The following is a 14,842-nucleotide window of genomic DNA, read 5'->3' on the forward strand; positions in this document are numbered from 1 at the left end:
ACAACTGCAACCAATTAGGGTAATCCCCACGTGTGATCTTGACTGATGTAAATCTTTAAAAGAAGAACTAAAGCACAGGTTTCAGAAATCATGGCAAAAAGTTTATCTGCTCTTCAGCTATAGATCCACTCCGTACTGGAACAGCACCAGTCAAAGCTGGAACGTCAAAGCATGCAGTACAGTATTTTGCAGGAGTGTAAGTTTTAGGGGGAAACAGTAAATAAATAAAATAAAACCCCAGCAGTGTAACTGTGTGCACTCTATGGGAACCAGGTTACGTTAAGATAAAATTCAGGAATGCAACTCTTCCCCTGTACCAGGTCACTGGTTTCTGTCTGTGCAGCAGCACGCGTGGAACAGCTGGGTTCCACAGCCTCATCCTTACAGTTTGATGAACTATCAGATAGGTTTCTCTGTGAGTATCAGAGAAGTTACATACAGCTAATGGGAAAATCCTTATTAAACGAGGGCACATCTAAACCTGGCTTTTGCTCAAATATTTCTTAGGCTAGGAAAACCAGACATCATCATCAACAGTGACCAAAATATTTTTGCTATGTTCATTATTATTCCATTTTCAGCAGAATTACCACTTCTTGAAACAATCTCCACTGATTTCCAGTGAAAGTGAAAAAGACCATCTCTGAAACTATTTTTGCCTATTAACAGAGCAGCCCAGGCTGTAGGCTGAGCCAGCTGGCAGCGACACAGGCAGACTGCTTCCTGCTTTCCCTCCTTCCTCCTGAAAGTATTCCAAACAAGATGTGATCAAGGCCTGGGAATCCTCTCTTGCTGGGCAAGGCCACAAGGCACCCCTTCTCCTGAGCAGGAGACACAGAGCAGGGCATGCTGACCACAGAGACTTCTCACTGCAGCCCTCATTCAACATGGATGCTACAGGTGACCAGCCTTTGATGTGTTATACAAAACCACATGAAGCAAAGATACAAGCTTTTAACTAATATTATTAGCAGCAGGCCATTTAGTGCCAAATTTTTATTAGTATACATTAGAACGTCTTTTTTTTTTTCCAGTGTAAACACAGAAAACAAAATATGACAACTAATGTAGCATACAACTCATCTGAGTTTACAAGCTGTTCCCAGGGCAAGGCCAAACTGCCCAAGAACAGGAAGAATGAAAACAAGTTGACAAACATTTTTAAAATACTATAAAATAGCTTCAGAGAACACAGTTCTATTTTACAAGACAATTCAATCACCTTGTACCACCATGTGCCTTGCATGGTGCAGCTCTGCGTAGCGCTATACTGTACTTAGGGCCGTGCCTAATTCTTGAGCACCATTCTGTATCTCCCCTGCAATTAATGAACACGAGGACACACTAGGTGCTTCTCTTAGCCCATAAAAGGTGCTCCTTATCTTCAGTCTGGAGCACCAGACAGCACCTGCACACTTTTAAATGCCACGTGACAGTCTGAGACCAGAAGAACGGGTCTAATCCTAGCAATTTTAAATGTGCAATTCACTCAACATATAAGCAGCCCAAGATGCTCAGCAGCTTCTACAGTCAGATGTCATGAGATTTATATTAGTCAACTCTGAATGCACAAACCAACGTGCGTGCACACAAGAATCTGCTTAAAGACCTGCCAACAGGTTGAGGGAGGTGATCCTGCCCCTCTGCTCTGTGCTGGTGAGGCTTCACCTGGAGTACTGCATCCAGATGTGGAGTACAGGAGATGTAGACCTTTTAGAGTGCATCCAGAGGAGAGCCACAAAAATGATTTAAGGGATGGAACACCTCTCCTACAAAGACAGGCTGAGAGAGCTGGGGTTGTTCAGCCTAGAGAAGAGAAGGGTCCAGGGAGACCTGACAGCGGCCTTTCAGTTTCTGTAGGGAAGCTATGAGAAGGGGACAGATTCTTTATAAGGATCTGTTGTGACAGGACAAGGGGAAATGGTTTTGAACTAAAGCAGGGAAGATTTACACTGGATATAAGAAATAAGTTTTTTACAATAAGGGTGGTGAGCCCTCTGGCCACAGGTTGCCCAGAGAGGTGGTGGATGCTCCATCCCTGGAGACACCCAAGCTCAGGCTGGATGGGGCTCCGAGCACCTGATGGAGCTGTGGGTGTCCCTGTTCATTGCAGGGGAGCTGGACCAGATGGCCTTTAAGGGTCCCATCCAACTCAAACGATGCTACGATTTAAGGGACCAAATCCACAGAAGTGAACTCAGCAGTTGGACTTTCCTCAAGTGGTCAGAACAGGTTCCAAGATCTACTTTTTAAGACATAAACAGTGAATTCCAGGAATAATTCATCCAAGACAGTGATTAACTCTTTAGCTATCAGATATGAGATGTCAGAAATGCATTAAGAGTCAAATATCAGACACTCCTCCCAACTTTTATTTATGTATTTTAACAATTAAAAACATGCAAAGGTGTTTATGAGAAGCAGAGATCAGATTTTAAATAATTAAATTGAATTCATCAAGTCAAAACTGCCTAAATTCCCTCTGGAAAACTAACAGTGTGCATGTGGATATCATTCAACAAAACACTTAAGTGCTTTCAGAGTCTCTGCCTTAACTCTACAAGACAGCACCATACACCTTCACAGACACTAGCACTGTGATGCTGTACCATCCCATACCCATAGGAAACATAAAATTACAAAGTTACAACTAAGTATGAAAACAAATCACTATTTTTTCATGACATAATGTAAAAGTAAAACCTCCTTTCAAAAATCTTCAAATTGTTCATCTTTATGGATGTTGAAGTCAGACTGTATGACCTTTATGAGGCAGCAGAAATATTCAACTGCAGTGACAGCATTCACTGCCATGCTAGTTGAATAATGACAATTACAATAGAAACAGCAGATCTTGAAGGTCCTTGGCACACTTCCGGGCACAGTGCATTATGCAGAATTACCAGTTAGATGATAATTTTAATAACTGGAAGACAGGATACAGACTGGCTAATGAGAAACAGTTTATGCTAATTGCTGCACAGAAAGGAGGTCACAAGTGAAGCTACTGAATATTTTCACCAGTGACTGCCACATGGAGTGGGAAAATGCCTGAGAAATGTACTAATGACAAACTCCCTGAAAACTACAAAGCTGCAAATTGAATGACATTTACAGCCAATCGTTACCAGATGTAAAGAACAGAATAAGCAAAAATGATACTATCTGACCACAAATCAATAGAACAATCACAAAGCCACTGTGTTAGGATAGGACAGGGATAATAATTCAGCAGAGACATCTTGTAAAGCTTCAGGTAATCATGCTCAGCATACACTAATTCAAAGTGTAACACAGACAGTGAAAAGCCACCAGGATGATTTGTGAAGCAGTGAGAACAAATACAGGCAAAGCTATCACAGTAACACTGCCAACTTAGCTAAACACCAGAAAATGCGTGGAGATAATAGGAAGAAAAAAACAACTGATTTTAAGATGAAATGCAACATATTTATGGACTAGATGATACAATCTGATTGCCTGTGATAAAACAGCCTGGGACACCGTGACCCAAGGAAGACCTCCACTGCGTTGTTCTCATTAAAACAAAACAAAAAATGCCTTCAAGCAGTTAAACACAGAAAATTCTTTTCTAAATTAAATATACTTTATACATATGACTCAATGCATATCTTACCTGTCGGACACATACATTCATATTTGATCTATACACACACATATGCACACACACACATTTCATAAAGTACCATAATCATTTTAAATTTGTAACTATGTGCTGGAGAAAGCAAATGCACATCTACGTGTGCACACATTGTTTCAATTATGCTAGTCAGCAGGAGAGGGAGATTAGAAGGTCTAATGAGGAAGGAGAAGAAACTGGGCAATCTCCAGGGTGTGGGCAGTGATTGAAATGTGCAATTGTGTTTTCAATAAAATTAGCTCCCTAATTGCATAGCCAGGTTTAATTAATGCAATTACATGAGTAATTAATTACTATTCATTTTAAGAGTACTGTTTTTAATGTTTTGTTCTATAATTTTAAGCATTAGACAGATCTCAATATGTAATAATTTTGAAAAGTTTCCATCATAGGCATTGAAAAGGGAAGAGGAAAAACAATACCTTGCTATATACCCTGTTACCCTCATGGTTACATCAACCACACCGGTAACTCCCAAATCCCAGATGTACCATTTCTGGCTTGTACATGCAACAGCCCCCATCTCTCCATTCTTATTTCTGCACTTAGGATTTCGGTGTGCACAGGCCACATACTCTGGGGAAGCCACGAGATGAGCCTGTGTTAGAGAAGAGCCCTGGGATGACGTTACCTTGTTATGTTTCTGTCTACGTTTCCATATACAGTACCTGTCCCATAGCAACCAACGTCCTCCAAACAATTCACAATTTTCAATATCATCCTGCCTTTCCTTTCTATTCTGCTTTTTCCCTACGAACACTCTGCAGCCAACTCCAGTTGTGCCCTTTCAATCTCATAAGTAATCCCATTTAATTTATGAGTAAAATTCTTTAATTCTCTAAAGTAAATGGATTTTGACAATATGAATTATTGTCAAATGAATTACCCATATGCTTTCATTTTTCATTTCATGTTTTCATTCACTTTACGTTATTATATGGAGTAGATTTGATTCTTTTACAGCAACTAACTTCCATGGCCAACAAGTAGCTCACTGGAGCACAGCTATGACCAAGAAATTGAAAAGCTCTTTTCTTTTTCCTCTCTTTGTTCCTCACAACAGCATTGCATTTGGTTTTAAGCCCATACACTCATAAATGTCAACGAACTATACAGTGAATTGGCTTTTTCTCTCACTATAACTCCAACACATCCAGACATTTTTGGAAGATTCATTAATCTGAGGGAGGTTGGTTTTCCTACCTTTCACTGTGCTACGGGAGCTGCCAAATGAGCACTTGGAGGTTTTGCTCCTTAGGAGAGCACATTAAAGAAAATGAAGCTTTTAAGATCTTCCTAGTGTTAACTAAGAACTGCTACAGGAACTCGCACACCTCTTCTAGGAATTAAATACTAAATCTTTCTTGCCTAGTAGTTAATAGATAGTAACGTCTTCTTTTTCTAATCCTAACCAGTTCGGCTTTGTAGATGGCATATTTGTTTTTATTAATCTCAGATTCTCCCAGCTGGCAGATATCAGTTGCTTACCAGTCACAGGCCTGCTCTCATTAAACTGTCTTCTCATTGAAGCTACCACATTCTGGAGAAGGCAATGGTCCTGTTCCTTGTAATGTTGAGAAAGAAGTACCAAAATAGGGATAGCAAATAATTTTTCAGAAAAGACAGAACATTACTGTCACAACTAAATAAAATCAGTAGATTAATTCTCTTTCTCACAAGACAGGAAGAAAAAGGGATACTTCTTAACTCAATTACCACCAGTGGCATTAAGAATAAAAGAGTCTAATGCTTTCATCAGTATCCCTATCATGTTCTGACATGCTGACATACATAAAAGATAAATCTTAGACAGTATTGCTATGGACTTTTCTATTTCCCAAATTCCTTATTCATTTTTTTAGCTCTCTAGACATACAGAGCTACAAAGATTAGAAAATAAATAAAAACTTGAAGCACAAGACCCCACTTTCATTTTAAGTTGACGAATCAAACAAAGCTCAAGGTAAGAGAATGGCTTCCCAAAGCCATTAGAAAACTTTCTTTAAGCACTTTCCCACCACAGAAAACAAATTGAAAGTTCCCCAAACTTTCCAAGTGTACTACCACTCTCACCCTTTATTTTCAGGTGTGATGGCAGGGGAACAGATAAGGAAGGTGAGAGAATTCATAATTGCCCTGGATATGTCAGCTATATCAAGAAAGAACTCCCACACAAGTTCTGCTTGTTTTGACATTGTCAAAAATGTGCATCACAAAATATAACAGCATCAGTCAGTAGTACTAAGGCCATGGGCCAACAATGGACAAAACTTCAAAACTATCACTTAGATTGATTTTATGCTGCTGACTACAACCAACATTACAACCAAGCAAGAACTAAGAATAAGCTAGAAATGCAAGAGCTCTGATGGAATGGGAAACTTTCCCACTGTCACCCTGCATGGTGACTTGCCTCTCTCTTCTGGGACTAGAAAACTGGAGTCATGCAATATAAGTCAGAAAGCAAGTAATTTTACAACATAATTATCTTTAAGCTCATGAAAACCAAACTGAATGTACTGGATTTCAGAGCACGACCTGCATTTTACAGACATTCAGGGAATGCTACAGATAAAGAAGTAGTGGCAAGTGCAGCTGTACTACTTTATGTAACAGACAAGCCGCTGGAAATCCAGGAGTATGTGAGTTTCTGATAATTCCCTATCATGGCAGTTTAATTGCTCTTTGCAAATCTGGCAGCAAACTGGTCTGGGTGTTTATACCACATCTGCCAGACAATATACAGGAAAGGAAAAGCAGCTACCTGTTAGGAATGTGCAGCTCCTCCAGACAGATAATGAGGATACCTTCACACAAACCAACCTACTCTTTCCAGAGAACAATTTCAGTAATAAGTTTTATGGAACTGTGGAAATGATTTTCTCTGAGTAGGAAATATCTTTCAAAACGTTTCCAAATGCTAGCTTTCATACATTTGATTAACTCTATTCATCTATCAGGTTTGCATGATAGAAATCTTAAATCCTTACAACTTTGAAACTATTTTAGTAAATAAGCCATAACTCAGCACATCTGATTCACTGGTAATGCAGCCAGATGACAATACAGATAAGCTACGAGATCCTCCACTTTCAAAAATACAGTTGAAGTTACACAGAGAATTATCATATCCTTTGTCTTTTCTGATAAAAAAAAGCTTAAAAACCCACACGCTGACAGAACATAGTACAGTATAAAACTTCCTTCTCAGTGATTACATCTTTTAATTACTTGTGATGGTGCTGCTCATTAAAGAAAAAGGAGGACAAATGTCTATCATACTGTCACTCATAGCAGCAGTAAGCAGGACTCACGCTTCATAATCTATTCATGATGTTAAACTACTACGTCAGTAGCACCATCACCATCTACAACAAATTTTACAGGAAGATCAGAAATTGCTTCCCACTTATCACAGATCAGTGTTTTTCTTCTGGTGTGTGTGAAAAGCAGTACCTTCTTTCAGTCAGTGGATGGGAAAGAGAGGATATCCTTTGTTGGGAATAAGCCTAGCGTGTTATTTTTCAGTTTGATAGTGTTTAGGTTAAAAAGAGGAAGTTCATATTTCTGTTTATCAAGATAAACAATTTTTTTCCTAAGCTTGTTAATACTGTGAGATGGGTAATATATCATTCAGCAGGCGTTCTTGTTATATTGTTTGCATGATTTTATGTATAAAGGATTAGAATGTTCTGAATGGAAAATTGTTCCAGAATGATACACAAAAACTCAGTTAGCTTAAAGGCCAAAGATGTACTTAACCGTCTCTTTATTAATGGAAAGTTTCTTTCTTTCAACACCATCCCAAAGCATGATTGTAATATGCTACTCCGTAACATCCCTGCTTTATAGTCACTTCAGATCCTGAAATACGCTGAGCTACAGTTGAGACCAACATTTCCCATTCAATGTCATAACTACTGCATTTTTGTTTTACAATGTTTTATTCCCAGGGAACTAAATGTTTTCTGGGCAGCGACAAAAAAATCTCTTGGCTCAATTCAGTTTCACCGTTGCTTTCCACCTTACCAAAAAGGTCTTGAGGTAACAGCTGCATTGACGTAGATGAACAACTGTCTTCTGAAAACAACTGAGACTCAACATACCATCTTCTAGAAGACAGTTTAAGCATTTCAGGATGACCTAATAATACCAGTCAGAAGACATGAAGACATCCTAAAAGAAATCATAATCTTACAGGCTACTGCTAATCTTTTCCACTACTATCAAAGTGCCAGTCATTTACGACTACATGAAAGGAGGATGTAGCGTGGTAGGAGTTGGCCTTTTTTCCTGTGTAACTAGTGAAGGAACAAGAGCTAATGGCTTCAAGCTCACTAGGGGACGTCCAGGTTGAATATTAGGAAAAAATTCTTCTCAGAAAGAGTGGTAAGGCATTGAAACAGTCTGCCAAGGGAGGTGATGGAGTCACCGCCCCTGGAGGTGTTCAAGAAAAGGGTAGATGCCAAACTGAGTGACATGGTTTAGTGCTATGGTGGTGATGGATTGATGATTGGACTAGATGATCTTAGTCCTTCCAACCTTAATGATTCTATGATTCTGTGAAATACAAAGAGTTGTACTATTTAGTTTATAGCTTTTGCCATGCAGAAGCCAAACATCAGGTTAGAAGATGAGACTCATAACGCCAAATGGCACCCACTTGAATGCTGGCTGATGATACACAACACTGGTCTTAGCACAACCGGTGGAGAGGTGTTAGCCTCTAACCATATTCCACCACATGAAGATCCAAGAGAGAAAGGACAACAGTTAGTAGACCTCAAAAAAAAAAAAAAAAAAAAGGAAGAATGAGAAAGAAAATCTCAGACAGATAAAAAAGGACATAGGACATAGGACTGTTCTGAAAGGCTATATCATAGAGTTATGTGCACGTATGAGCATGCCATACACAAAGAATCTCTGACATCTTTAAGTGAGAAACAACAAAACTTTAGAACAAATCTCTGATTATTATAACCTATAACCCTTGTAAAGAACTAGTCAGTGGCACTGTCACCAGACTGACAACTCTTCACTCAGTTCAGTCAAAAGTGGCAGCTAACTTGAAAACCTACAGTCCAATCAAAACATGTTCTCCTAAGACTAAGCATTTTTTTTGTTCTCTAAAGACTGTACATTTGTGAGTGGTACAAGAAAAAAAAAACAGTGATAAAGAATAATTAATATAGGCAAGCAGAGAATCTAAAAAATGAAGAAACAAAATAATTTAAAATAGCATATGTGAAAGGAAAGAAGCATCAAGAGTGTCTAGTTTGAAAAGCCACTTGATTTGATGAGGACGAAGTCAATAAATATCTCTAGCAATAACAAGATGCATACATCCAAAAAGGGTGTTGTATTAGAATCCAGACCCAAAGTGAAGATATTCTTGGAGAAACCGAAGCATTGAGTAGGCAAGAAATAGCTGCCCTTGAAATATTTCCACTTTATAACTCCAACAGCCCTGAACTATAAGAGAGCACCAAGATATCAAATGATTTCCCAAAACCACCTGAAGAGAAGCCAGAGATGCTCCAGGATTTATTTCTTCTTAAAGAGCTTAATATCTTCCCTACAGCAAAAGTACATTGCTTCTAGCCTCAATAGGGAGTTTTCTGCCAAGACTGCAGGCAAGTAAAACAAAAACAAAACAAAAGAAAAAAATATATATATCCAGAACATAGAATATTACACTCAATTAATTAAACTCTTAATTGCTTTCTTCTTTTAGCAGCCTAATGAATAGAGCAAGTTTAGTTTTAGTATGTATAAGTAGCCCAAATTTTCAAGTCCAGCGAAGGAGACAAGATTGGTTTGAAATATCTGCACTAAGGTGTTCATGTAACCAATAGTAATCATTCAGAATGAACAACATATGTGCTCCTTTCTTTCCAACCAAAACATCCAGAAGCTAATATGTAGGCTCTGAAAAGAGAACATTACTTGTCATGGAAGCTGACAGCTTAGCTTAAATTTAAGAGAATACAGCTCATTTCAGATCTCAGTCCAGTGGACCAACAGATGCCAGCTGAGCTTTTTCCTCCCTTCACTTCTTTGGACAGAACTAGGTTGCACTATTGACTCAACTTACGTTTCTGAGTCAGTAGTCTGAAAAGTATCCCAAGGCGCACACAGCTCTCATTTCAGTCTTCCCGAGGCACACATCAAAGCGAGGTACCAGGAAGCCAGCTGGCAAGAAGCGGGTTCCAAGTGTTTGCATAAACTGCAAATTAACTATTAAACTATTGGCAAACAGCCCGATTCCAGTCAGAGGCACTTGCCTTCATTAAAGCCCAACAAAATAAAACAAAAACAAAGTCTCTAAGCAAAGGTGTTCAAGATTTACCTATATAAAACAAACGTTTCATTTTAACGGTCAGATTCAGCTGGGATTTTACTCACTTCCTGCACCATGTACCTGCACAGGGTATCTTCTCTCCATTTAAAACCAAATCTGTCTGTTCTTTCTAGTAAACCCAAATCGCTCCCCACCTCTACTAACAGTTTGCAGACAAAAGAAACAATTGCTCTTTTTTTTTTTTTTTTTTTTTAAGAAAAATATAGTTCTCTCAGACATTCCAAGTCTCAAATGTCATACCTATCATGCTGAAAATCCTACAGTAAAAGCTGAAGCACGTCATTTCACTTACAGTCAATATTATGATAGCTGTTGTCAACTCCTTCATACCCTGAAGTTCAAGAGACAAGTCATTCTTTGCAATGGAAATTGAGCTTTGGCATTAACAATGGAGAGAACGGGCACATGTAGACAGATAATTCATTCAGACATGAGCTCAGTCAGACCGTATTCCAGGCTAGCCAGACACACAAACCAGCTCCAGTTCAGAAGTCATACAGCTGTGTTCACACAGCACTGCGCCCACACCAATAAAACCTGCTGAGAGGCTGGGTATATTAGGCTGGGCACAATCCTATGCTGTCTGGCCAGCTCCAGTCAAGGATAGAGGATTCTGGGGCTGTCTGCATTCATCCATGGAGATATGCCCCTTTGCACAACTCTTCTGAAATGACTGGTGGGAATGATGGGTGCTAAGGGAGCTGGCGGGGGTGATTGATGAGCCGCTCTTGGCCATCTACCAGCATTCCTGGTTATCTGGAGAGGTCCCAGAGGATTGGAGGCTTGCTGATGTGACTCGCAGCTACAAGAAGGGCCGTAAGGAGGATCTGGGGAACTACAGGCCTGTCAGCCTGACCTTGGTACCAGAGAAAGTTATGGAGCAAATCATCTTGGGTGAGATCACACGTCATGTGCATGGCATTCAGGGGATCAGGCCCAGCCAGCACAGGTTGATGAAAGGCAGGTCGTGCTTGACCAACCTCATCTCCTTCTATGACTGGATGACCAGACTGGTAGACAAGGGAAAGGCTGTTGATGTAGCCTACCTAGACTTCAGCAAAGCCTCTGACACGGTCTCTCACAGTATTCTTCTGGGGAAACTGGCTGCTTGTGGCCTGGACAGGTATACTCTTCTTCGGGTAAGGAACTGGCTAGTGGGTTGTGTCCAACGGGTAGTAGTTAATGGAGTTAAGTCCAGCTGGCCACCTGTTACAGGTGGTGTCCCCCAGGGGTTGGTACTGGGTCCCATCCTGTTCAATGCCTTTATTGATGACCTAGATGAAGGGATTGAGTGCACCCTTAGTAAGTTTGCAGATGACACCAAGCTGGGAGATAGTGTCAGTCTGCCTGAGGGTAGGGAGGCCCTTCAGAGGGATTTAGATAAGCTGGATCACTGGGCTGAGGTGAATGGGATGAGGTTCAACAAGGCCAAGTGCCGGGTCCTGTACTTGGCCACAACAACCCCATGCAGCGCTATAGGCTTGGGGCTGAGTGGCTGGATGACTGTGAAGAGGGGTGAACATGAGCTGACAGTGTGCCCAGGTGGCCAACAGGGTCAACGGCATCCTGGCCTGCAGTAGAAATAGCGTGGCCAGCAGGAGCAGGGAGGTGATCATCCCCCTCTACTGAGCACCGCAAGTACTGTGTTCAGTTTTGGGGCCCTCACTACAAGAAAGACATGGAGGCCCTGGCACCTGTCCAGAGAAGGGCAACAAAACTGGTGAGGGGTCTGGAGCACAAATCTTATGAGGAGCGGCTGAGGCAGCTGGGATTGTTTAGTCTGGAGAAGAGGAGGCTCAGAGGAGACCTCATTGCACTCTACAACTTCCTGAAGGGAGGTTGTGGTGAAGAGAGGTTTGGCCTCTTCTCCCAGGCAGCAAACAGGACTCGAGGAAATGGACACAAGTTGTACCAGAGGAGGTTTAGGTTAGACATAAGGAAGAACTTTTTCTCTCAGAGAGTGGTCAGGCACTGGAATGGCTGCCCAGGGAGGTGGTGGAGTCGCCGTCCCTGGCAGTGTTCAAGAGGCATCTGGATGAGGAGCTGCCAGATATGGTTTAGTGCCTGTGGTAGCAATGGCAGTGGGAGGACAGTTGGACTAGATGATCTTGTAGGTCCTTTCCAACCCTGTGATTCTATGACTCTACAATTTTTTTCATATTTTGTAAACTAGAGCCCAGCACCATAAAATTCAAGATTTTAAGTATCTACAGTACTCCATTGTAGTTACTCCAATAAAGACTAAAAAAAAAAAAACAACAAAAACAACCCTCAAAAAAGAGTAATAATTACTAGCACTACAAGGCAATGAGAGCTGGGGCAATCAAACACAGAAGTACTTCCAAGAGCTCTGAAACACAACTGTCCTCCATAGCAGTAGTTTCTCCCTCAGGCATTTATTCTGTTGGGGCACTGAAGAATTAAAATTCTGTTCTTGTCAACATCCTCATCTCAGAGAGGATGGATCTTAAATTCTATTCATGACTATCTCAAAGCAAACAGACAGAAAATTAACAAACAAACAAAAAAACCAAACCATTGAATCTTAAATCTTGTTATGAAAAGCCAGAAAATTTTCCTGTGAAAGAAGATCAGGTAAAACAGCAAATCACATAGTCTCTCAAGCTCTGCTCCAAAGATGCACACAACCAAACTCATCTTTGTCTGTACAAAGCAAATTACTCAGCGTTCCAAGCACAGGTAGAAGACATGCCTTAATAACCTACTGACATACAAACCAAAGGACAGGTGTGCATTGCTGAGCTCAAATAACAAGCCCCAAAGATCAAGGAATAAAAGTAGAACATGAACACATTAATAACATCGAGTTTTCCTTAATACCAAATGCCCTGGAGCTCTAAGGCTGACATGACTTCTCCGTTTTATATTTTCTTCATTTTCTTAATTTAAAAATATTAAACAAATAACAATAAAAACAGCCAACATAAGCAGCTACTGTGAGCTACCAACTCGATTTATAGGAAATGTGGCAAGTAACCCTTCAATTATACCATGCTATTTGTGATTTGTGCCAGCCCTTTCATTCTTGCCAGTGAAAAGGCAGACAGTAAGTTAGCAGAGTATGAAACTTGTGCCTTTATATCAAAGTGATTTCTTCTACCTTTAACTCTTCTGTTGTCTAAAATGAATATTACATGTTTTATGCTATCTGAAAATATTCACTCATAGTGAACTAGAGACTTCTGAATAAAACAATCATGTAAATACTTAAGGCACCTTCATCAGCCTTTAGATGTGAAGACATGAACTGGACAAGTTTACCCTATTCAAAAAGCAAATACAGCCTGGGTGGTAGCCTTCACAACAAGTTTTAAGTGTTCTCATACACAAAATAAACCCACAAAAAAACAAAAAAAAACACACAAAAAACCACACAAAACCCCTCTTATTTGTATTTTTGCTTCAGATTCATCATTTGGGAACCAATCTTGGATCCAGTTGTATCACGTGTCACTGTGAACCTAAAACCTGTAAAAAATTATGATTCAAACAAATTCAGGTGGACTTAATCAGGGAATGTTGAAAAAGGAATATGGTTTAATGTTGATTTTCATTGGAACAGCCTGTACTTTGAAAAAGTACTAGACAGTATTAGGCAGTATTTATGTTTGCAGTTAATGTCTGTTGAGTATAATCTTAGATCTAATACAGAGTGTTTATACTTCTTAGCTAAAAACTCCATATTTGATTTTAGAAACATAAATACAACATTCAGAGAGGATTCCATGAAAGTGATATTTTTTGAAAAACAGATTATTATTTTTTTTAACAGTCTGTGCAAAGAATCAAAATGATACTAACTAGAAAAAATTCTAACAACATTCACTGCTAGTGACAAATCAAGAAAATGAAACTTTTTCTTTGCTCAGTGGCAAGATTGAATATGAACCTCTAACATGCTATAGTGGTACTGTTCATCAGTCATGCACTCCTGATGACAAAACAGAAATCCCAATGAACAATTTTCAGTGAGAAGCTGAACCCTAGCCTTAGCAACAGAAAGAATGTGCTTTTTTTTTTTCCATCCGAATTATTTAGATGCAGCAACCAGTCAATTTAAGTTTTAAAAACTGAACAGACTCTGAAAATGTGGGAGTTTGCCTTCTCCAACCCACTAATTAAAAGGCAGATAGATAAAAAAGGCTTGGAGACCTACTCCTGAAACCTCTACCTACGGATAATATGTGGTCTAAAATGGAAAATACTTGTTGTCCCTCTGCCCCTTGTTACCTAAAGCATGGAACAGCTCCAGAAAGTAGTTAGAATTCAACAAATAGACAATTTACCACCCCTGAAACAATCTCACATAAACAACACACAAAAACCTTCTGTATAAAATTCTACATTTCTTCAGATGCAAAAATCTGACAACAGGCTTGGTACAAGTGGTGTACAGAATAATTCAGGGGAGTATACTACTGGGGTTACATATGTATACATAACATGTATACAGTGTATGTTCCACAATGGAAAAAATAACCTAATGAATCTATGAATCTGCTCTAAAGGGCAGAAAAATAAAAGAAATTTAAAATTGATCTCTAAAGATCAATAGTTTGTCCAAAATGTGAAGAAAGTGACTTAGGGGGAGGCGTACATAATTTTTAAGCTCAGTATGCCCTTCTGCCTGGAACATCTGTACATATATCCCAGTATTCATCTCCTACCAGGCCAAGATCACCCTAGTGACAGTATTGTAAAATCAACAATAAAACTAGAGAGAAATGCAGTTTGCAGACGCCCAAAGATCTGCTGTTGAGCCTCCCTGAAACCTGCAGGAAAATGCACAGTTATCAGGT

General features: G+C 39.7%; 1 protein-coding gene across 1 annotated transcript in view; it reads right to left on the minus strand.

Annotated features, from left to right (window-relative positions):
- The window catches only part of NOL10 (nucleolar protein 10), a 49,652-nt gene that overhangs the window by 15,950 nt on the left and 18,860 nt on the right, over positions 1-14,842 (minus strand). The window lies entirely within an intron of this gene.

The sequence above is a fragment of the Meleagris gallopavo genome, chromosome 2 (genome assembly GCF_905368555.1).
Source record: "Meleagris gallopavo chromosome 2, MGAL_WU_HG_1.1, whole genome shotgun sequence".
Lineage (NCBI taxonomy): Eukaryota > Metazoa > Chordata > Aves > Galliformes > Phasianidae > Meleagris > Meleagris gallopavo.